At 40.3% G+C, this 25,658-nt stretch overlaps 1 long non-coding RNA gene across 1 annotated transcript; it reads left to right on the top strand.

The window, feature by feature from the left end:
* The first annotated feature begins 53 nt into the window (after window positions 1-53).
* Window positions 54-12,495, top strand: LOC137755390 (uncharacterized). Its single transcript, XR_011072009.1, has 3 exons — window positions 54-183; window positions 472-566; window positions 12,356-12,495. It is a non-coding gene; the product is annotated as an uncharacterized lncRNA (long non-coding RNA).
* The last annotated feature ends 13,163 nt before the right edge of the window (window positions 12,496-25,658 follow it).

The raw sequence follows: 25,658 nt of genomic DNA on the forward strand, positions 1-25,658 counted from the left end.
GCGGCCGGCTGGGCTGGAGCGGGCTTGGGCTGGACCGGGCTGGGGCCGGGGCCCGCGGTCACGACCCCGCCGACCGGGCCCCGCGCCCAGCGGCTCAGGAGGCGTCGCCCTTCCGCCGCGGCGCCCCTCGGCCCGCCCGGCCCGCTCCCTTCCAGCTCGGAGCCGCGGGGACTCGGCGCCCAGGTGAGTGCCCCTCAGCAGCCCCGCCCCCACGCCCTCCTTTACCCTTTACCAGCCGCTCTCCGGGCCCCCCCCCAGGTCCCTGCCCCCTCCCTCCCTAGAGGGGCAGCTAGCTCGGACCCCCCCTCCTGCGCCCACGTGACAATGCCCGCGGCAGCTGGGTTCTCGCCTCGCTCTCCTCTGCACCTGCGGAGATTGCAGGAAGTCCTTCTGGCTTGTACCTGATTTGACTTGGGCTTTATCAGTTTGTCACGTGGTTGTTTATCTCGTGCATCTGCTTTCACCACTCAGGGAAAGAATGCGTTATCCAGAAGTGAAGGACTCCGCTTTGAAGGTGGGGACGTCTGTCCCCTTCCTGGGACGCCGGTGCTGACGCTCCCTCGAAGGTGAGCTTCCCTCCCAGACGCCACGGTCGTGCTGGCTCGCTCTCTCTTTTGAAACCTTGAAGGAATGTATCCTGTCGTCCTGTTTGATGTGTGTTCTTTGTCCTGACAAGATATAAAACTGCGCTGAAAACCATGCTTCGCCAGAGCGCTTTCCTCCTTGGCGGAGACTGCACTCCTGGGCTACAGTCCTCAGTTTGGCCAGAAAAAAAACCCTCTTCTAGTCTTACGATAAGTTGTTTATTGATTACTTGGCCTCCACACTCAGCAGTCATTGCCGTCTTCTGGAGAGACAGTGTGTTTGCTTGTTCGCCATCACCCTGTATTCTGGTTTTCCTTTTCCCTCCCTGACCAAGTCCTCTGGGTTTTTCCTTGCTGGACCTTTCTCCCCTTCCAGGCCTCCTGACGTGTTCAGGTGCCCGAGGGCTCAGTCCTTGGACCTCTTCTCTTTCCACAGTCACAACCTCGTCTAATCCCGTGCATGGTGGTCAGAGAAGATTTTAAATCCCATCTGGTCCCACCCTTTCCTCTGAACTCCAGCCAGTATGTTCAACTCTATCCCACTCATACTGGGATTCATAATAGGCACCTTAAAGGTAGCTGTACGTAGAACTGTTGGTTTCTCTTCATCCATGAGACAAATACAATGCACGCCTCCTCCGGTGTTCTCAGTCTCAGTAAGTGGTACCATCCTTCATCCCATTTACTCAGGCCAAAGTCCTTAGGATCATCCTGACTCTTCTCTTTGACCCTAGTTTCAAAACATAAAAATACCAGTTGTTTTCCAGTTGAAGGACAACTGGTCATGTATGTGTTTGTCAATTAAAAGAAATAATAGTATGTCATTTTAACAGGATGGTTACAAACTCTCAGAAAGTTTTGGAGACTATTTTTACAACACTGGCCATAGAAAGAGAAATATATCATAGTTGCTGAGGTTGTTTGAGTTTTCTCTATTACATTTGTTATGGATGTGGAAAAAAATCTATGAAAATTATCGTATCAGAGTAACTCACATTGGAACACAGTTTATTTCTTTATAGAATAAAATACATATTAATTAAAAAGAATAGCAGCGGTTGAAGAAAAAAAATACCATAAAAAAAATACCAGTGGTTGAATTCAACCATCTTTGCCCTAGTTCAAGCCATAATCATTTTCACCAGCACTTTATGTAGCATTCTACTGGGTTTCCTGCTTCTACTGTGGACTCGGTGAAGGTTATTTATCTGTCGTTTCTCAGTCCTCCACTTGCCCTCTGGGTGTTCAGACACCCAGAGTGTGTGAACGATTTTTCCGGGTTCTCCTGCCGGCTGGCTTCCAGTGAGTTCTACTAGCAGGAGGCGTAAGCAGGAATCAGAAGGTGGAGGAGGAGAGCAGCTTTCTGCTTCTGGAGTCAGCAGTGTGGCAGCTGCTGGGTGTTTCTGTAGTGGAAGAGGAGCTGGGATGATTCCTTCCTTGGTCAAGGTGGCCCCTCTCTAGGAGATACAGGGTGACAGTGACAGCATCTCCAGGTGGCACCGGTGCTGGTGCAGCTCCCCTGGGTTCCTTCCAGCCAGGGGAGTTTTCAGCAGCTTCTCATCTGTGGTGTCACCGCATGTGTCCTTCTGGCCTCTCTTACTCTTCAGATCCCCTCCGCCTGCAGTAACTGGGGTGGGTTCTCTTTTCACGGCTGGATCCTGACTGATACGCTTTGCTGCGGCCGTTCTCCACCCAGCTGTCAGTGATCCTTTCACAAGACCCTTGACCCTGTTACTTCCCTGCTCAAAGCTTTCCAGTGGCTTCCTGTGACATGTAGAACAAAATCCAAAATGCTCGACTAGCTGTACGTGTCCTGGCCTGCAGCCTCCTCTCCAGCCTCAGTCTGTATGATTCTCGTACTTAGTGGAGTGCTTGTCTTGCTGTTCACAGAACAGGAAGCACACCTCCACTTCGGGGCTTTTGCACTCTGCTCTTTCCTCGGCCTGGAGTGCTCAGCTGAGTTAATTCCATCTCTGCTTAAACGTAACCTCCTTAAAGAAGCCTTCACTGACCACCATGTCTGAAATACCAGGCTCTGCCACTCTGTCCCTTACCCATTTGTTTGTGTCTGTCTTTCGTGTTCAACGTAGTGTCAGTACCAAGCAAAGAATCTGGTCGGTTGTAGGTACTCTGTAAATATTTATTGAACAAAGGAATGGTACAGTCTCAAGTGCTCCAGCCTCCGTGTCTTGCACTGTCCACGTTTGTGGCTTTCTCAATAGCCACAGTAGTTTGAGAGTTATTTAAAGAGATTTCTTGGTGAAGGAAGGAAGGTGGCATGACCGTCAAACTCTCCTTCACTTTCTTCCTTGCCTTCTTTTGGCCAAAAAAATGAAGTCCACGTGGAGATACCACGGTGATCCTGCTGGTAAAGGGGAGGTTGCTGGTGAGCAGGCCTTTTGCTTTACCGGGGAAAGCTGGAGCTTCCAGCGCGTCCCGGTGTCCAAGCCAACTTCATACCCGAGCGTTGCCTGTGCACAGTAGGCCCACGGTCTACGGTCAGTGCAGGATTCTCCCGCTGTCCCAGAGGACAGCATTCCCATGAACCCGTCCCTAAGCCAAATGGAGTAAAGCCAAGTAGCAATTACAGACGCTGTATGCTGTTTTCACTCGTCACCTCCTTCGCTCCTAAAAGTGAAAATCCCCTTTGGATTTCTTTGCATTAGCAAACACAGGTGCTAATGTAGGTCTGTAGGAAAAGCACAGTGGTGTAAAGCAGACTTTCAAAAAGTGGGGGAAACCTGTTTCTGGAACCGTGCGGCAGTGTTTAAACTGGCCCACAGTTCACTGAGTAACCATTTTCAACGCTGAGCTAATAAATGTTATGTAAGGGACTAGGTAAACTGACATATGACTCAGGCCACAATTTTTTAAAATGTAAATAATGAACAGAATTCCAACGTGACAATAGGCAATCTGAGGCATGATATCAAAATATCATCTAAGGCAAGTTAACCTCTGAGCCGCAAAGGGCTGCTTCTCCTGCTGAGGGTGAGACAGGACCTGAAGAAGAATCTGCCGTGGTTCCAATGGCAGCATCACCGGGAGTTTGACTCTTGGCCAGCTCGTGAACATTTCTTTGTTAACTGGAGAAATCAATTGATGGCATTTTTTTGGGCATATTTTAAAACCACATCCAAATTGTTTTTTTGTGTGTGTAATTTTTTAAATTGAAGTAGAGTTGATTTACAGTGTTGTGTTAATTTTTGTTGTACAGCAAAGTAAGTTATACATATATATATACTTTTTTTTTTTTTTTGCCGCACGGCTTGTGGGATCTTAGTTCCCCAACCAGGGATTGAACCTGGGCCCTCAGCAGTGAAAGCACAGAGTCCTAACCACTGGACTGCCAGGGAATTCTCTATATACATTCTTTTTTTTTTAATTCTTTTCCATTATGGTTTATCATAGAATACTGAATATAGTTCCCTGTGCTCTACAGTAAGACCTTGTGGCTTACCCATCCTGTATATAATAGTTTGCATCTGCTAATCCCAAACTCCCACTCCATCCCTCCCCCAGCCCCCTCCCCTTTGGCAACCACCAGTGTACTCTCTATGTCTGTGAGTCTGTTTCTGTTTCGTAGATAAGTCCATTTGTGTCATATTTTAGATTCCACATATAAGTGATATCATATAATGTTTGTCTTTCTCTCTGACTTACTTCACTTAATATGATAACCTCTAGTTGCATGCATCCATGTTGCTGCAAATGGCATTATTTCATTCTTTCTTATGGCTGAGTGGTATTCCATTGTGTATATATATACTACATCTTCTTTATCCATTCATCTGCTGATGGACATTTACATTGTTTCTGTGTCTTAGCTATCGTGAATAGTGCTGCTATGAACATAGCCGTGCATGTATCTTTCTGAATTAGAGTTTTGTCTGGGTATATGCCCAGGAGTGGGATTGCTGGATCATATGGTAGTATATTTTCTGAGGAACCTCCTTACTGTTCTCCATAGTAGCTGCACCAATTTTCATTCCCACCAACAGTGTAGGAGGGTTCCCTTTTCTCCACACCCTCTCCAGCATTTGTTATTTGTAGACTTTTTAATGATGGCCGTTCTGACCGGTGTGAGGTGATACCTCATTGTAGATTTGACTTGCATTTCTCTTTTTTAAAATTTTTTATCTTATTTATTTATTTGCGCCAGGTCTTAGTTGCGGCATGCTTGTGGGATCTAGTTCCCTGACCAGGGATCGAACCCAGGCCCCCTGCATTGGGAGCTCAGAGTCTTAAGCCCTGTGCCACCAGGGAAGTCCCGCATTTCTCTGTTAATCATCGATGTTGAGCATCTTTCCATGTACCTATTGGCCATTTGTATTTCTTCTTTGGAGAAATGTCTGTTTAGGTCTTCTGCCCATTTTTCGATTGGGTTGTTTGTTTGTTGTTGAGTATCATGAGCTGTTTGTATATTTTGGAAATTAAGCCCTTGTCGGTCGCATCGTTGGCAAATACTGTCTCCCATTCCGTAGGTCGTCTTTTTGTTTTCTTTTATGGTTTCCTTTGCTGTGCAAAAGCTTGTAAGTTTAATTTGGTCCCATTTGTTTATTTTTGTTTTTATTTCTATTGCCTTGGGAGACGGACCTAAGAAAACCCACGTCCAAATTCTTCAGCAGAACAAGGTGGTATGTTTATGAAACCAAAGAGTGGACTGGGGATTCTTTCACCCCAAGTTGAAACGCTCCCCTTCCAGCTTTTGATTATGATGTGCCCATGGATTTAAGTATCTCTGGGCGAGTGAGGTCACCACTGCAGGGTACAGGATTGTGGGGTGAGTGCCTACAAGCTATTTCTTTGGGAAATATAGTACGCCTGGCCACCATACTTTTCCTAGTCCATTACCCCTTTTTTGTCCTTAAAGTTTCTTCATTGTGGGTGGTCCACTCTGTGACCCCCTCCCCGGTGCGGGTGACCCAAGCCTGACCATTCAGCCCTCCCAGAACTTTGCTTAGAACTATCATGACAGAGACATGCTTTCCCCATGGGCTCACCAGCTATGCGGATGGTAGAATCCTAGAGCCACCTGTAGCTAATTTGTTGGCACCCCAGGGGAAATGACTCGCTGAGAATAAAGCTGATACAGAGGAAGGCAGAGCTCAGAGACAAGTCCTGATAAGATCGTTTGTGTTCAGTTAAGGCTCGAAGCTAAAAGCACCTCTGCGAAGGACATCTTCACAGTTCCTGTCATAAACCAGTCAATTTCCAAATGTCAGGGACCCAGTGTTTGAATTGAATTTTTTTGCTCCTTGCTACCAAGAGACCTGAACATGATAGAGAGACATGCCACATTGCACTTAATTCTGTTATCCAGGTCCTCAGACTAATCCACAATGGGGTAAAAGGAGGTTCAAGATGTTAACATTTTAAAAAATATGTATGCAGTCAATACATTCCTTGCAGTGTGGCATAAGTTATGAGCAAATCATCCAGCTTTCTAGGAGACCAGATTAGGGCCAGAAGGAAGGAAGAAGTCCTGGGCATACACTCACAACGTTCGTCCCCTGAGACTGAGAGAATTAACTTGCTTTTAGGAAAGCTCTCCCTGCTGACTGCTGAAGAGATCACACGTTTGAACCTTGCATGTAGTCTAGCATATTTTTGGGGGGTAATAAAATACTACATTTTTATTGGATATGACATAAATACAAAACAGTACATGAATTATAAATGTCTACAATGAATTATGGCAAAGGTAACCCACCTGTATATCTACCACCCAGAAGGTTACCAGCATCCCCCTTATACCCCTATATCTAGTCACTGCTAGAGAATTTCCAGGTGGAAGCAGATACATGCATAACTTCAGGAGTCAAATAACTTTCCATTGTGCTTGTACCAATTCACAGTCCCCGTGTGTGTGTGTGTGTGTGTGTAGTGTTATATGTGTGTGTGGTATTTGTGTGTGTGTGGTGTGTGTGTGTTATATATGTGTGTGTGTGGGGTGATTGTGTGTGGGGAGTGTTATATGTGTGTGTGGCGTGGTGCGTGTGTAGAGTGTGTGTGTGTGGAGTGTTATATGTGTGTGTGGCGTGGTGCGTATGTAGAGTGTTGTGTGTGTGTATGTATGTGTGTGTGGCGTGGTGCGTGTGTAGAGTGTTGTGTGTGTATGTATGTGTGTGTGGCGTGGTGCGTGTGTAGAGTGTTGTGTGTGTGTGTGTGTGTAGTGTTATATGTGTGTGTGGCGTGGTGCATGTGTAGAGTGTTGTGTGTGTGTGTGTGTGTGTGTGTGTGTGTGTGTGTGACAGTCTACTAGCTCCACAGCCTCTCCAGCACTTGATGATGTCAGTTTAAAAAAAATTAACCATTCTGGTAGCTGTGTAGTGGTTTCTCAGTGTGATTTTAACTTGCATTTCCCTGATGACTAATGATGCTGGGCACCTTTTCATATGTTTATGACTATTCGAATATATTTCCATGGCAGGAAAAAACAGATTTTATGAAAGATGTTAAGACAGTAAACCTGAATTGGAGCCTCAGGCTGCCTTGGATACCTGCCCTAAACCACCATTCTCTTCTTTAGCAAATACTTGCCCGCTAGAGCTGTTTGTGTCCACAGATGAGTATTAGTCAGAAAAGAACAAACCCAGTGCCCATGCATAGACGCTACACACATGTGTACACACACACACCTCTAAGGAAGAGGAGATAAAACCTTATATGAAATAATGAACATCCAGATGGATAATTCTCACAATTTCTTGAGAGACCGAAACATAGTCTTTGAAGGAAAAGAAAAAGCCCAAAGAAATGCTTTAAAAGATTAAAGAATAGATGAGAAAACAATAAGGAGAGGACAAACAAGTAATTAAAACTTAGGAAAGAAATGGAAAAGAAAAAGAACACCTGAACAGAAATGAAGACCACTTTAGAAACAACCAAAGGTAGAATAAAGCAGAGATACAAAAGGGGAAGTTTGACAAAATCATGTAAAATGAACTGGAGACAAATATCGCGTGATTCCACTTATGCAAGGTACCCAGCCACGTGCATAGAGACAGAAACAGAATGGTGGTTACTAACGTCTGGCGGGTAGTGGGCTCATGGGTGCACAGTTTCCGTTTGGAATGATGATAAGTTTCTGTCCATGGATAGTGGTGAATGCGTGTAATGCCACTGAATTATACATTTTAAAATGCTTAAAAGGGTAAATTTATGTTATGTACATTTTACCACATTAAAAAAAAAATGAAATGGGAGAGAAAAATATGTAAAAGTGATTCACAAAAGATGAAAGATTGTCCAGCATGATGAAGGCCATACATAAAGAACTGACGGCTAATGTAACACTCAGTGCTGAGACAGAAGGTTTCCCCCTGGACCAAGAATAAGACGAGGATGTCTGCTTTCGCTCTTTCTATCCAATATGGTATTGGAAGTTGGAGACAGTAGTTAGGCAAGAAAAAGAATTAAAAAGGGTCCAAATCGGAAAGGAAGAAATAAAATTTTCTTTCTTATTATCTCGGTCCAAGACCTGGAGGCCATCTGTGTTTTCATAAAATAGGTGCTTTCCTGGCAGTCTCAGCTTCTGTGTTCAAATATCTGATGCACATTTGAGAAATGCTAGCTTCTGCTCAGGCATGCTTTTGTCATTTTCCTTGTAAAGAGTATCCCTCAACATTGTATCCTTTTGTTGCCATTGGATGCCTTCTCTTTCATTGCATAATCTAAAGGTTGGTTGTATGTAGAGAGCTGTTAATGATTGTGAATTTTCTATCTTGTTACAATTCTGAGTTCCTCTTGCTGTTTGCAGTAGTTTTCAGATGATTCCCAATGGATTTTCCAAGGATACAATCATATCGTCTACAAATAATCTTATAATTTTATATTCTCCATTCCAGATGTTATTCCACTGATTTCTTTTTCCGGCCTGAACACCTGTAGTAGAACAATAAATTGTCATGGTATTAGTGGAAATGCTTGTCTTGTTTAGGACCTCAGACATAGTGCTTCTAATGTTTCTCTACCAAATAGCATGTTGGATTTGGGGCTGACATACACACTGTTGACGCCAACAATCAATAAACAATCTGTATTAAGGAACAGAAGAGAGTTTTATTTGAGGCAAGATGAGGACTATAGACTGGGAGACACAGATTCAAGAAGCTGTTCTTGTTTTCTGCCAGACTACAAAACGGGGGAGGCTTATAAAGGCAAAACCCACAAAGCTGCGTAAGCTGTTTGTCAAGAGTTAGTATTGGAGCTGGCGAGAAGTAAGGGTGCTTGTTAAGCAAGGATTGGCTGGGGTTGAAATGGTGGCATAGTTACAAGGGGAGACCTTGATATCATAAGGTTGCAGCTGCTGGCAGAGATTATTTTGAGAACGGCTGTTGGTGTCCTTGAGTCTGATACAGTGCAGAAAATTCAAGTTCTCGATGATGCAGGAACGTGTGTGAAACCACATCCACAAAGGCCACCCAGCTCCATGCCTGAACCACAGTTACTCCGTCTTGATTTTTAAATGGTCTTAAATATGTCATCAAAGCATACACAAAGACACACATAAATAAGTTTACGTGTGCATCTTTTTTAAAACAATGTTCAGGAGGTATCCATGGAGTCTGCTTTATTGAATGTTTCCAACAAGGATGGTTGAGGATTTTGTCAGGTGGCCTTTTAGTGCCTATAGAGATGATTCTATCATTGTTCTCCTGAGATCGACTATGATGATGTGATACCACTTGGTTTCCTCATATAGAACAGTCCTGATTGTTTTGTGCTATTGTTATTCCAGTGAGCTGCTGGACTCTGCTAATATTTTATTCAAGAGTTTTGCAATGATAGTTATGAGGAAGATTGGTCTGTAGCTTTATCTTGTATGTAATCTTTCCGAGGGTTGCTATTAATAGCATTAATGTTACATTCATAACATAAAGAGAATTGAAATTATTTCCTGTTTGGATGCCCTGAAACAATCTACATAGTATAGGAATGATCTGTATTTTGAAGGTTTGGCTAAATTCTATGAAACTGTCATGCTGGGTGTTTTGGAGGACTTTGTTACAGCTTTTACAACTTCTCCTCTGAAATCAGTTTGTTTAGACTTTATATCTTTTGCGGGGGGGGGGGGTCAACTTTGGCAAATTATACATATTTTCAGAAATCTATCCATTTTATCAAGATTCTAAATGTATAGAATTGTGCAAAACAATCTGTCATGTGCTTTTGGGGTAAGTTGTTGTATGTGTGTTCTGCATCTGTATCCACATCTGCAGTTTCTCTGGATTTCCTCAGTAACGATGAGTTGTATTTTCTGCAGAAAATAGTCTGATTCGAGGACTGACCGAATGCTGTAGTATGTATTCAAGTAGCTCCTTTTGTTCTGTGTCAACCAGTACATTTTTACTGTGTAAACAATTTTGAATCTGTCCCCATTGCTCTGTGAAATTTTAATCCTGCAGCTGTCGTGAGAGCCTTCTGTGTCCACACAAACAGAGGTGCTTAGTTTCTTATCCTGACTTTTTGGAAATGTTGTCATGTGATGGCTTAATGAGTAACTGTCCTCAATGTCATGTCTCTTTTGATGACCAGTTCAGGCTGGGAGCCTGTGGGGTATTTGATCAGGGTCAAGCAGGATTTCGTCCTTCTCTGTTTGGGACACAGAGCTGCCAAGTATTTATTACGGTCTCATCCCTGCCAAGCACCGTCGTGGACACCACGGAAATACCGTTTAACCAAATAGCCAGAGCCTCTGCCTTATGAGCTGCTGGGGTTTCACAATTCAGCTTTACTTTGAAAAAGCAAAAAACATAAACACCTCTACTCTAGTAGACGCTAAGCTCTTTAGAATAAGAACATGTCCGATTTCCCTCTTTGTCCATAAAAGTGCTTCTCGCTATAGGACTTATTTAGCAGGTGCTCAGATTTGTTAAATAATACTTTTAGACTATTAATTATACATTAACAATATGGAAATCTTGTGAAAATATGTAAAAAATATAATGATGAAAATTAAAATTACCTCTAGTTCACTCCTCAAATATAAAACCTGAGGTATTTCAATGTATTTTATTCCAGCCTTTTAAAATTATTTTTCTCCCAGTATTTTTTCTGTTATTCACAAAAGTGGGGTTATACTGAATATGTAATTTCCCCCGGTCCCATGTTAAAGACATGGTTTTTATTAATTCTCTAGTATTTCCTTGTATCGTTTATTTAATGCTTCCCAAATAGTGGACAATTGCTCCCCTTTTATTTTTTTAATTGAAGTATTGCTGATTTACAATGTGTTAATTTCTGCTGTAGAGCAAAGTGACTCAGTTTTATATATATATATATATTCTTTTTTATGTTCTTTTCCATTATGGTTTATTCTAGGATATTGAATACAGTTCCCTGTGCTATACAGTAGGACCTTGTTGTTTATCCATTCTATGTGTAATAGTTTGCATCTACTAACCCCAAACTCCCAGTCCATCTCTCCCCACCCCGCCCCCCCAGCCCCGGCAACCACAAGTCTGTTCTCTGTGTCTATGGGTCTGTTTCTATTTCATAGATAAGTTCATTTGTGTGATATTTTAGATTCCACATATAAGTGATGTCATATGGTATTTGTCTTTCTCTTTCTGACTTCACTTAGTGTGATAATCTCTAGGTCCATCTATGTAGCTGCAAATGGCATTATTTCATTCTTTCTTATGGCTGAGTAGTATTCCATTGTGTATATGTATCACATCTTTATCCGTTCCTCTGTTGATGGACATTTAGGTTGTTTCCATGTCTTGGCTGTTGTGAAATGCTGCTATGAACATTGGGGTGCATGTATCTTTTTGAATTATAGTTTTGTCCAGCTATATGCCCAGGAGTGGGATTGCTGCATCATGTAGCAACTCTATTTTTAGTTTTTTGAGGAATCTCCTTACTGTTTTCCATAGTAGCTGCACCAACTTACATTCCCACAAACAGCGTAGAAGGGTTCCCTTTTCTCCACACCTTCTCCAGCATTTGTTATTTGTAGACTTTTTAATGATGGCCATTCTGACCAGTGTGAGGTGGTACCTCACTGTAGTTTTGATTTGCATTTCTCTAATCATTAGCGATGTTGTATGTTGTTCCTCTTTTAAATAACATTGTGACGAGAATCCCAGGTATATGAATTATTAACGACATTCCTGAGTCTCTCCTTAGGATGGATTCCTAGGAATGGAATCAGTCCATCAAAGGGTATAAAGTGTCCATCCATCTGCTTCTCAACTCGAGAGGTTATTCCGGTGAAATGGCCAGGAGTCCACGGGAGGCCCAGCCTCAGTGACCCCTTGCCAACGTGGGGCCCCAGACATGTGAACAGGTTAGCAGACTAATTCCCAGTTTATACTGGGTTCCAACTCAAGCCTAGACAGCTGGCTTTGTAGTGTAGTTATTCATATGTGAATGGGTATTTTATATCCACTTTGTTATGCAATGATATTTAAGTGGTTTAAATAGTTTCTTCTCATAAGGAGATAGGCATCGTTTATAATGTTTCTCAGTCATCTCTTGTACACAGCAATTGGAGAGATGGTTCTCAAAGTGGGCTTCTAGAAACATCAGGCCTCACAGGTACATGCACACACCCACCGAAAGCCTTCCAGTGCGTTCCCACTAGAGTTGGAATCAAACCTGGTCAGTGGTAAGCTTGAGTCTGATCCTGGTCCATAATTACCTAAAATTTTAGCGTAAGCTGCAGTTTACGCTGTGGATACGGTAGTTACAGGAGAATGTTAATGATGCCGGGAGGGGGCATTGCAGAAAATCTGAATGGGATACTTGTTTCCCACCCACAGGTCTCTGGTCCGGATTGATGGTCTGTGTCTTCTTTCAAACCCTCTTCTACTTGGTGTACACCTGGAGGATAAACTGGAACAGAGTGGCAGAGCAGGTAACAGATGGCGGGTCCTCTTAGAGATGGGACCCTGTTGATCCCAGGGCAGGTAAGGAATCTTTCAGGGTGAAAATGGTAAGAAATCCATTGGCAGCATGACGCACTTTGATTACTGAAATGCATCCAACGTGAGAGCTGGGGGCAAAAGGAAATCCTGTGTCAGCACGTTTTCCTCTTAATGTGGAGTTAATTTAGTATCTATTAAGCAGGGCTCAGCCAGAAAAAAAGAGAATTCGCTTAGAAACTATTTTGCTGTTTTGGTGTGGTAGTCTTAGAAAAGCAGTAGTGTTTCCTGTTTTTCCTGATCTGTTGTCTCGTTTTCGGCGTCTTAAAAAGGATCTTTTGGTCCTTGGTTTCCTAAGAAATGCAAAATGCTAAGTGCCTGTGATCAGGGAAGTTCTTGGGGGCAGAACCTGTCCTGCGGGTTGAGGACCGGGGATCCTGACCCTCTGGGCATCTCTGTGTTGAAGTGTGAGCCCTGCTGACTGCGTCAGGGTTTGAGAGGAGATGGGTGGGAGGCCGGCTGAGGGGAGGTGTCCTGGACAAAGAGCCGTGAGGAGGAGCTGAGCTGTGCAGACCGCCACCGTCTGCGTCTGGACCACCCTCGAGGGTTCGCAGCCCTTCTGCCTTTCCTTACGGTGACGTATCATGTCCTTCCTCCCTTCAGTGTGATTGCTGGAGGGAATGAAGTGTACAGGACGTTCAGTTGGACCATAAACTACCCCTTAGGTGACTGTACCATTTATCTTTAGACTTTATTCCTTTTATCGGGATTTAGGAGCAGTAAAGGGCACAGTGCAAAAAATATGTTAAGTTTGCAACTGGCAGCAAGTAATTTTCCATTATGGAATAGCATTAGCTGTTGCTGTACTTTTAACGTAAATTTTAATAAGAGTTTTCAAATACCATAACTAAAACAGAAGAATTGTCACCAGGCTACAAACTGGAAATGATAATTTTATACCGTTTATGAAGCGTGTTAACTAACCTTGTCATGGTTTTCTGTCAATTGTGTGTGGATAAATATGAGTGATGTTTTCTAAGTTATTTGGAAAATCTGCAGTATCTTATTGGAGATCAGAAAAGGAGCTACAATTTTATGTAAACATTTCTCCCGGATGTTAACTCCGTCATGGGTTTTCAGTGTATGAATCTGATTATCCCTTTTGTAGGTTTCTTACTCTTTCTCATATGGAATATTTCTTCTTCCATGGAAGCAGGTCACTTTCCTATAAAATATTAATTGCTGATCTAGTTTTGTTTGTATTTCCCTCTCAATGGATTTAATCCTGTCAATGAGTTTATAGTAAGGGCCTTTTCAAGCTCTACCACTGGTAATGTCGTATCAGCTTTTTCTTTTTCTCAATTTTTATTGTGGTAAAATACAACATAAAATTGACTATCTTAACCATTTTTAGTGTACAGCTCAGTGTACTAAATATGTTCATAATGTTGTACCATCATGCCACCATCCATCCCCACAATGTTTTCATCTTGTAAATCTGAAACTCTCTGCCCACCAAACAATAGCTGTCCATTTCCCCTCCTCCCAAGCCCTGGAGATCACAATTCTACTTTCTCTCCTTATGAGTTTTACTGCTCCAAGTACCTCATATAAGTGGAGTCATACAGTATTTGTGTTTTTGTGACGTTATTTTACTTAGCATAATATCCTCAAGGTTCATCCATGTTGTAGCATGTGCCAGAACTTCTTTCCTTTTTAAGGCTCAATAATATTCCACCATATGTATGTACCACATCTTGCTTATCTGTTCATCTGTTGATAGAAACTTGGGTTGCTTTCACATTTTAGCGGTTGTGAATAATGCTGCTGTGAACATGAGTGTACTACAGAGATCTGAGTCTGTGCTTCCAGTTCTTTTCACTATACGCCCAGAAGTGGAATTGGTGGGTCATGTGGTAATCTATTTTTAAATTTTTGAGGAACCACTATACTGTTTCCCATAGTGGGTGCACCATTTTACATTCCAACCAACATTGTACAGGAGACCAATTTTCCACATCCTCATCAACACTTGTTATTTTCTGGTTTTTGTCCTGTTTTGTTTAATAATAGCCATGCTAATTAATGGGCGTGAGGTAGTATCTCATTGTAGTTTTTTTTTTTTTTTAAGCATTTTATTTATTTATTTATTTATTTATGGCTGTGTTGGGTCTTCGTTTCTGTGCGAGGGCTTCCTCTAGTTGCGGCAAGCGGGGGCCACTCTTCATCGCAGTGCGCGGGCCTCTCACTATCGCGGCCTCTCTTGTTGCGGAGCACAGGCTCCAGACGCGCAGGCTCAGTAATTGTGGCTCACGGGCCTAGTTGCTCCGCGGCATGTGGGATCTTCCCAGACCAGGGCTCGAACCCGTGTCCCCTGCATTGGCAGGCAGATTCTCAACCACTGCGCCAACAGGGAAGCCCCTCATTGTAGTTTTGATCTGCATTTCCTTAATGATCTGTTATGTTTAGCATATTTTCATGTACTTTTTGGCCATTTAAATGTATTCCTTGGAGACATATCTATTCAAGTTTTTTTTTTTAATTAATTTATTTATTTGTTTTTATTTTTGGCTGTGTTGGGTCTTTGTTGCTGTGCACGGGCTTTCTCTAGTTGCGGCGAGCGGGGACTACTCTTTGTTGCAGTGCGCGGACTTCTCATTGTCATGGCTTCTCTTGTTGCAGAGCACAGGCTCTAGGCGCATGGGCTTCAGTAGTTGTGGCATGCTGACTCAGTAGTTGTGGCTCACGGGCTCTAGAGCGCAGGCTCAGTAGTTGTGGCGCATGGGTTTAGTTGCTCCGCGGCATGTGGGATCTTCCCAGAACAGGGCTTGAACCCGTGTCCCCTGCATTGGCAGGAGGATTCTTAACCACTGTGCCACCAGGGAAGCCCTCATTCAAGTTTGTTTGCACATTTTTTAATCAGGTTGGTTTTGTTTTTGTTGTTGTTGTTGAGTTTTTGGAGTTCTTTATATATTCTGGACATTAGTACCTTATCAGATAAATGATTTATAAATATTTTCTCCCATTCTGTGAGTTGCCTTTTTATTCTTTGATATTGTCTTTTAATTTTTTTATATATATATTTATTTTATTTATTTATTTTTGGCTGCGTTGGGTCTTCGTTGCTGCACGCAGGCTTTCTCTAGTTGTGGCGAGCGGGGGCTACTCTTCATTGCAGTGTGCGGGCTTCTCATTGTGGTGGCTTCTCTTGTTGTGGAGCACAGGCTCTAGGCACGTGGGCTTCAGTGGTTGTGGCACACGGGCTCAGTTGTTGTGGTGCATAGGCTTAGTTGCTCCACGGCATGTGAGATCTTCCCGGACCAGGATCCGAACCTGTGTCCCTGCACTGGCAGGCGGATTCTTAACCACTGCGCCACCCGGGAAGCCCTGATATTGTCTTTTGATAAACAAGTTTTTAATTTTCATGGTCTAATTTGTCTATTTCTTCTTTTATTGCGTGTGCCTTTGGTGTCATATCCAAGCAATCATTCCCAAATCCAGTGCTGTGGAGATTTTGCCTTATGTTTTTTTCTGAGAGTTTTATAGTTTTAGGTCTTACATTTAAGCTTAATCCACTTTGAGTTAGTTTTTTTGTTTTTTTTTTTTTTAAATATTTATTTATTTGGTTGCACTGGGTCTTAGTTGTGGCAAGCGGGCTCCTTAGTTGCAGCTCACAGCCTCCTTAGTTGCAGCAGGTGGGCTTCTTAGTTGCAGCTCCAGGGCTCCTTAGTTGTGGCAGGCAAACTCTTAGTTGCGGCATGCACGTGGGACCTAGTTTCCTGACCGGGGATCGAACCCAGGCCCCCAGCATTGGGAGCACAGAATCTTAGCCACTGCGCCACCAGGGGAGTCCCTGAGTTAATTTTTGTATGTGGTGTTAGGTAAGGATCTGACTTCATTCTTTTGCATGTGGATATCCAGTTTTCCCAGAAACATTTGTTAAAAAGACTGTCCTTTCCCCACTGAATGATCTTAGCATCCTTATCAAAAATCATTTGACCATATATGCAAGGGTTTATTTATTCAAGGGCCCTCTGTTCTATTCCATTGGTCTACATGTCTGTCTTTATGCCAGTACCACACCATTTTGATTACTGTAGCTTTGCAGTAAGTTTTAAGCCCAGAAAGTGTGGTTCTCCTGCTTTTTTCTTCTTTCTCAAGACTTTTTTGGCTATTCCAGGTCCCTTGAGATTCCATGTGAATTGTAAGATGGATTTTTCTATTTCTGCAAATAATGTCATTAAGATTTTTATAGGGATTGGCATTGAATCTGTGGACTGGTTTAGGTAATATTGCCATCTTAACAATAAAAAGGCATCCAATCCTTGAACATGAGCTGTAATTCCATTTATTTATGTCTTCTTTAATTTATTTCTGCAATATTTTGAAATTTCCATTGTACTAGTTTTTTACCTCCTTGGTTAAGTTAATTTTTAAGTTATTTTATTCCTTTTGATGCTATTGTAAATGGGATTGTTTCATAATTTCCTTTTCAGATTGTTCATTGTTAGTGTATAGAACAGAAATACAACTGTGTCTTGTCTGTGTTGACATTGTATTCTGTGACAGTACTGAATTCATTTATTAGCTCTAACAGTTTCTTTGTGGAATTGTTAGGGTTTTCTATGCATAAGATCATATTATCTTTGAACAGAGATAATTCTTCCTTTCCAATTTGTATACCTTTCATTCCTTTTTCTTCCCTAATTGCTCTGGCTAGAATTTCCAGTACTTATGTTGAATAGAAGTGGCAAAAGTGGGCATCCTTGCCTTGTTCCTGAACTTAGAGGAAAAGCTTTCAGTCTTTCACCGTTGAGTATTATGTTTGCTGTGGGTTTTTCATATATGGCTTTCATTACATAGAGGTACTTTCCTTCTATTCCTATTTTGTTAAGTGTTTTTATCATGAAAGGGTATTGCGTTTTTGTCAAATGCTTTTTTTGCATCAATTGAGATGATCCTGAGGTTTTTTCCCTTCATTTTGTAATGTGTTTGATATTAATCCATTTTCCTATGTTGAATCATCCAGCAATAAATCCCACTTGGTCATGGTATATAAGCCTTTTATATGCTGCTGAATTTGATTTGCTAGTATATTGGAGATTTTGTCATCAGTGTTCACAGGGGATATTGGTCTGTAGTTTTCTTCTCTATAGTGTCTTTGTCTGGCTTTGGTATCAGGGTAATGCTGGTTTCATAGAATGAATTAGGAAATCTTCCTTCCTCACTTTTTGGGAAAAGTCTGTAAATATTGGTTCCTCTTTAAATGTTTGGTAGAATTCACCAGTGAAGCCATTAAGTTCAGGACTGTTCTTTGTCAGGAGATTTTTTATTACAGATTCAGTCTTCTTACTAGTTATAGATCTATTCAGAATTTCTGTTTCTTCATGATTTAGTCTTGATAGGTTTTGTGTTTCTAGGAATTTGTCCATTTCTAATAGGTTATAGACTTTATTACCATACAGTTGTTCATAGTATTCTCTTATAATCTGTTTTAGTTCTGTAAAATTGGTAGTAATGCCCCCATTTTCATTTCTGCTTTCAGTTATGTGAGTCTCTGTTTTTTCTTAGTCCATCTGGCTAAAAATTTGTCAATTTTGTGGCTCTTTGCAAAGAACCAATTTTGGTTTTATTAATTTTCTCTATTTTATTTTATTATATTTTTACTTATTTAATTCTTTTAGTTTATTTAATTCATTGTTTTACTATATTTTATTATAGCCATTCTAGTGGGTGTGAAATGTGGTTTTAATTTGTACCTTTACTTCATGCAAATTAATCTTGAGCATATTGTCATAAGTTTGTTGGCTATCTGTATACCTTTTTTTGTCTGTTCAAGTCCTTTATCCATTTTGTAATTGAGTCATTTCTCTTTTTGCTGTTGAGTTGTGAAAGTTTTTAATATATTCTGGACTCTTACTAGATGTATGGTTTGCAAATATTTTCTTCCATCCTGTAGATTGTCTTTTCACTTTCTGATAGTGCCCTCTGTTGCACAAACTTCTAAAAAATTTAGATAAAACTGACATATAAAATTATATTAGTTTCAGGTGTACAACATGATGATTCGATGTTTGTATATGTTGTGAAATGAACACCACAATGTCTGGTAACATACCTCACCATACATAGTTACAAGAATTTTTTTCTTGTGATGAAAACTTTTTAAGATTTTCTCTCTTAGCACGTTTCCAGTAGACGGCACAGTGTTATTAACTCTAGTTTCCATGCTGTGCATCACATCCCCGTGACTTGTTTATTTCTTTGCTATTGAGTCGTTGCACAAAAGTTTTTAATTTTGATGAAATCCACCTTATCTATTTTTGTTGTTGCTGTTGTGCTTTTGGTCCATTTCCAAACTGTCAAAAAAATGTAAGTGGTGTTGGAATATAGAAATATTATGGAAGAAATAAAAAACAAAGTAGAAGACTTTGTTTTCAGTCTGACATGTAAGTAGCCCAGAAATCGTCATACATGTAGGGGAGGCAAAATTTTACCTTTCCCCTCTTAGGGTTTTTCAGCTGGACCTGAGAATTAAACTGACATTAAGACAGATTCCCAGGAGAAAAGCATACACATTTATGTAAGTTTTATGTGACACAGGAGCCCTCGTACGGAAGTGAAGATGCAAAAATGTGGCAGAATCTACATGCTTTTATAGTGGCCTGTAGCATGTAAAGAGTAGCAGCTGTGGGAGAGTAACTGAGCCATGTGCAGAGGCTAAAGGAAGGTAAGAATTATTTTAACAAGGTCTGTTTGTGTAGAATTCTCTCAGCTCTGACTCCCCAGCAAAGAATGTTTCTCTTCTTCCGGTACAGGGATGATGGCATCTTTCACATGGGAGTTTTTATGTCCTCTTTTCAAAAAGAGAAGCAGAGATTAAAATGTCCTTCTAACCACCTTTCTAACAACAACAACAACAACAAAAATCTGCCGTTTTTTCAAGTGCCTTTAGTTCAAAATAATTCTTCCGCTAAAGTGGCATATTTGGGGGTGGCATATTCTGCCACCCTTCATTCCTCTCCACTCTCACTTTGAAACTTCCACAAGAAGTCTCACAGCCCAGAAGCTAAGGTACCTTGTTTCATAGCTCACCGAACTAGTGTCTTAGTCTTGAGAATAAGTCAGTGCAGTTAAACTCTTCTGTCTGTTTCGAGAGGCAGTGGTGCAGGGGGGTGTCCGTGTCCATCTAAGTTAGGTCTCTATGTGGTGTGAGCAGTCAGGCATTTATGAGAGGAGTTTCTGAGGAAACAAAAGAAAAACAAAGATTCATAGTTGGAAACCTAGTTTCTGAGTCCAGAGGGCATCCAGTCAAGAAGATTTCTGGATTTGAGCTCAAAGTATCTTCAGATGGTGGAATGAGGATGGCAGTTGTAATTTGGTGAATTTCCTGGTCTGCAGTTTGAATGTCTCTGTTTATGGAATTGAATGTTCCCATGAATTTTCTTAGTGGCCTGCAGAACAGCAGGCATGAAGGTTGTCCATACGTGATCTGTTGTGGTGGTTTCTCTGAAGTTTATATCGTGTCATCCAGCTTTAGCTTATAGTGTTTCAGGAAAAGGATAGTTTTAATTCTTAGTGATTCCAAGTTAGAATGGTGGGACAAAACTTGCTATTGTTAGTTTGAGCAGTTGTAACTAGACACTGGAGGAAACTAGACATAATTCAGGATCCAGTCCAGTTTACAGGTAGATAACAAAACCTCAAAGAAAACGAATAGGGCCATATCTAATAACCACAGGGGTGTGTGATAGTTTTCCATTGAAACATAATTTTCTCTTTATAGTTACCCTATTTTTCTCAAATGCCATTATAGTAAGACGATTTGTTTGTAAAATAAGTTTAGTCTTATCCTGGCCTGATTATTTGTATAAACACAGCAACAACAGTGGTTTATCATATAGGTCCTTTTCAAGTCACCTTTGTTGGAACTTTTAATAAGGAATTCTAGAGTGGACCGTTAAAAGTCTTTCAAGTCTAGGAAGCCAAGCCAAGAATTTGCCATCAGACTTCCCCTGCAGTACCTGTAGATTTGGGTGAATTCCACTCTTCTTGAGGTCCCCAGTGTATCTTAAGGTTCCTGGGCCAGCTGGAAAATGACCATCCTTACTCAAGTGTAAGTAAGGCACCAGGCCAGTGTTTCAAGGGACTTCATAAGCATTGGCTCCATAAAGTCAACATCAGTTCCTTAAATCTGTCTGATCACATCTGAGTCTATGTACATGTAGGTCAAATAGGATGATCCAGACAAAGCCTCAGTAAGAAACCAGTGTCTCCAATTTTGTGCTGTTATAGGGAGAACAGATTCTTATCGAACCTATGCAAATGAGTATTTTGCCATGCAAATGAGAAACTAAGAGTATCTGAATTCTGCAAGGATCAGGTAGAGAGAAAAGATACACGTTTTAATTTTTATTTTAAAAAGTATAATCTATTGAATTGTGGTAAGTTATAGATAGCTTAAGAGAAAGAGAAAAGGTTTCCTTAAATCTGGAAAACAAAACATTAAAGAACCAAGAACGCTTCAAACAAAAAGTGCAAAAATTATCATCATCTGCATCAGTTCATTTCAGTCACATGTAATTTAAGTCTTGTTTTGCTATATCTTGGGTTAGCGGTTTTATGAATCAATTTCTTCATTAGAGTTCTAAAAATTCTTACCCAGTTCAGTAGTATGATCTTAAAGTTGTCAAAAACCTGTATTCTGGAGTACTTGTCAGGGTCCTTTCCATGAATCTCCTTGAAGATGAAGCATTCTTTCCCTGTAATTGATTGTAAATGCTTTCAGAGAAGAATCAAAGGTAAAATAATAACTGTGAAAGACAAAAGACATAAAAATAGCCATGGTGAAAGATTTGGTGAGATTTGACGATTAAAAAAAATGATGCAGTTGACAAGGAAATTTGATTATTTCTGTGACATAGAGAATTTTTAAATAATAATTGGAATTATGACTGATTATATAGACACTAAGGACATTGTCAAATTGATAGTTGAACTTCATTAAAGTTTTAAATTTCTGCTCTGCAAAAAACACTGTTAATAGAATGAAAAGATAAGATAGGGACCAGGAAAAAATCTCTAAAAAACATATCTGAAAAAGGACTGGTATCCAAAATGTACAATAGAAAGAACACTTTATTTTTTTTTCCTGTATTAAATCTTCTTTTTTTTTTTTAATAGATCTTCATTGGAGTATAATTACTTCACAGTACTGTGTTAGTTTCTGTTGCACAACAAAGCGAATCAGCCATATGCATACACGTGTCCCCATATCCCCTCCCTCTTGAGCCTCCCTCCCACCCTCCCTATCCCACCCCTCTAGGTCATTGCAAAGCACAGAGCTGATCTCCCTGTGCTATGCTGCTGCTTCTCACCAGCTATCTGTTTTACATTCGGTAGCGTATGTGTATCGATGCTACTCTCACTTTGCCCCAGCTTCACCCTCCCACCCCATGGCCTCAAGTCTATTTTCTATGTCTATCTCTTTATTCCTGCCCTGCTACTAGGTCCATCAGTACCTTTTTTTTTTTTTTTTTTTAGATTCCATATATATGTGTTAGCATTTGTTTTTCTCTTTCTGACTTACTTCACTCTGTATGACATACTCTAGGTCCATCCACCTCACTACAAATAACTCAATTTCATTTCTTTTTATGGCTGAGTAATATTCCATTCTATATATGTGCCACGTCTTCTTTATCCATTCATCTGTCGATGGACATTTAGGTTGGTTCCATGTCCTAGCTATTGTAAACAGAGCTGCAATGAACATTGCGGTACATGACTCTTTTTGAATTACAGTTTTCTCAGGGTATATGCCCAGTAGTGGGATTGCTGGGTCATATGGTAGTTCTATTTTTAGTTTTTTAAGGAACCTCCATACTGTTTTCCATAGTGGTTTTATCGCTTTACATTCCCACCAACAGTGCAGGAGGGTTCCCTTTTCACCACACCCTAGAATTCCAGCTCTTATTGTTTCTATATTTTTTGATAATGGCCATTCTGACTGGCATGAGGTGATAACCTCATTGTAGTTTTGATTTGCATTTCTCTAATAATTAGCGATGTTGAGCATCTTTTCATGTGCCTCTTGGCCATCTGTATGTCTTCCTTGGTGAAATGTCTATTTAGGTCTTCCGCCCATTTTTTAACTGGATTCTTTGGTTTTTTTGATATTGAGCTCCATGAGCTGTTTGTATATTTTAGAGATTAATCCTTTGTTATTTCATTTGCAAATATTTTCACCCATTCTGAGGGTTGTCTTTTTGTATTGTTTATGGTTTCCTTTGCTGTGCAAAAGCTTTGAAGTTTAATTAAGTCCCATTTGTTTATTTTTGTTTTTATTTCTGTTACTCTAGGAGGTGGGTCAAAAAAGATCTTGCTGTGGTTTATGTCAAAGAGTGTTTTTCCTATGTTTTCCTCTAAGATTTTTATAGTATCTGGTCTTACATTTAAGTCTTTAATCCATTTGGAGTTTATTTTTGTGTATGGTGTTAGGGAGTGTTCTAATTTATTCTTTTACATGTAGCTGTCCAGTTTTCCCAGCACCACTTATTGAAGAGACTGTCTTTTCTCCATTGTATGTTCTTGCCTCCTTTGTCGTAAATTAGGTGCCCATATGTGCGTGGGTTTATCTCTGGGCACTGTATCTTGTACCATTGATCTATATTTCTGATTTTGTGCCAGTACCATACCGTCTTGATTACTGTAGCTTTGTGGTATAGTTTTAAGTCGGGGAGCCTGATTCCTCCAACTCCGTTTTTCTTTCTCAAGATTGCCTTGGCTATTCGGGGTGTTTTGTGTTTCCATATGAATTGTAAAATATTTTGTTCTAAATCTCTGAAGAATGCCATTGGTAGTTTGATAGGGATTGCGTTGAATCTGTAGATTGCTTTGGGTAGTATAGTCATTTTCACAATATTGATTCTTCCAATCCAAGAACATGGTATATTTCTCCATCTGTTTATGTCATCTTTTCTATCATCAGTGTTTTATAGTTTTCTGAGTACAAGTCTTTCACCTCCTTAGGCAGGTTTATTCCTAGGTATTTTATTGTTTTTTGTTGCAGTGGTAAATGGGAGTGTTTCCTGAATTTCTCTTTCTGATTTTTCGTTGTTGGTGTATAGGAACGCCAGAGATTTCTGTACATTAATTTTGTATCCTGCAACCTTACCAAATTCATTGATTAGTTCTAGTAGTTTTCTGGTGGCATCTTTAGGATTTTCTATATATAGTATCATGTCATCAGCAAACAGTGACAGTTTTACTTCTTCTTTTCCAATTTGTATTCCTTTTGTTTCTTTTTCTTCTCTGATTGCCGTGGCTAGGACTTCCAAAACTATGTTGAATAAGAGTGGCGAGAGTGGACATCCTTGTCTTGTTCCTGATCTTAGTGGAAATGCTTTCAGTTTTTCACCATTGAGTGTGATCCTTGCTGTGGGTTTGTCATATATGGCCTTTATTATGTTGAGGTAGGTTCCCTCCATGCCCATTTTCTAGAGAGTTTTTATCATAAATGGGTGTTGAATTTTGTCAAAAGCTTTTTCTGCATCTATTGAGATGATCATATGGTTTTTATTCCTTAATTTGTTAATGTGTATCACATTGATTTGCATATATTGAAGATTGCTTGCATCCCTGGGATAAATCCCACTTGATCATGGTGTATGATCCTTTTAATGTGCTGTTGGATTCTGTTTGCTAGTATTTTGTTCAGGATTTTTGCATCTATGTTCATCAGTGATATTGGTCTATAATTTTCTTTTTTTGTGATATCTTTTTCTGGTTTTGGTATCAGGGTCATGGTGGCTTCATAGAATGAGTTTGGGAGTGTTTCTCCCTCTGCAATGTTTTGGAAGAGTTTGAGAAGGATAGGTGTTAGCTCTTCTCTAAATGTTTGCTAGAATTCGCCTGGGAAGGCATCTGATTCTGGACTTTTGGTTGTTGGAAGATTTTTAATTACAGTTTCAATTTCATTATTTGTGATAGGTCTGTTTATATTTTCTAGTTCTTCCTGGTTCAGTCTTGGAAAATTGTACCTTTCCAAGAATTTGTCCATTTCTTCGTGGTTGTCCATTTTATTGGCATATAGTTGTTTGTAGTAGTCTCTTATAATCCTTTGTATTTCTGCAGTGTCAGTTGTGATATCTCCTTTTGCATTTCTAATTTTATTGATTTGCATCCTCTCCCTTTTTTTCTTGATGAGTCTGGCTAAGGGTTTATCAATTTTGTTTATCTTCTCAAAGAACCAGCTTTTAGTTTTATTGATCTTTGCTACTGTTTTCTTAGTTTCTACTTCATTTATTTCTGCTCTGATCTTTATGATTTCTTTCCTTCTACTGATTTTGGGTTTTCTTTGTTCTTGTTTCTTTAGTTGTTTTAAGTGTAGGGTTAGATTGTTTATTTGAGATTGTTCTTGTTTCTTGACGTGAGATTGTATTGCTATAAACCTCCCCCTTAGAACTGTTTTTGCTGTGTCCCATAGGTTTTGGGTCATCGTGTTTTCATTGTTTCTATGTATTTTTTTATTTCTTCTTTGATTTCTTCAGTGATCTCTTGGTTATTTAGTAGCACACTGTTTAACCTCCATGTATTTGTGTTTTTTACAGTTTTTTTCCTGTAATTGATTTCCAATCTCATAGCGTCGTGGTCAGAGAAGATACTTGATATTTCAATTTTCTTAAATTTTCCGAGGCTTGATTTGTGACTCAAGATGTGATCTATCCTGGAGAATGTTCCATGTGCACTTGAGAAGAAAGTGTATTCTGCCACTTTTGGGTGGAATGTTCTATAAATATCAATTAGGTCTATCTGGTCTGTTGTGTCATTTAAAGCTTGTGTTTCCTTATTTATTTTCTGTTTGGATGATCTGTCCATTGGTGTAAGTGGGGTGTTAAAGTCCCCTACTTTTATTGTGTTACCGTCAATTTCTCCTTTCATGGTTGTTAGCACTTGCCTTATGTATTGAGGTGCTCCTATGTTGGGTGCATAAACATTTGCAACTGTTATATCTTCTTCTTGGATTGATCCTTTGATCATTCTGTAGTGTCCCTCCTTATCTTTTGTAACAGTCTTTATTTTAAAGTCTATTTTTTCTGATACGAGTATTGCTACTTCAGCTTTCTTTTGATTTCCATTTGCATGGAATATCTTTTTCCATCCCTTCACTTTCAGTCTGTATGTGTCCCTAGGTCTGAAG

The sequence above is a fragment of the Eschrichtius robustus genome, chromosome 20 (genome assembly GCF_028021215.1).
Source record: "Eschrichtius robustus isolate mEscRob2 chromosome 20, mEscRob2.pri, whole genome shotgun sequence".
In the NCBI taxonomy this organism is placed as follows: Eukaryota; Metazoa; Chordata; class Mammalia; order Artiodactyla; family Eschrichtiidae; genus Eschrichtius; species Eschrichtius robustus.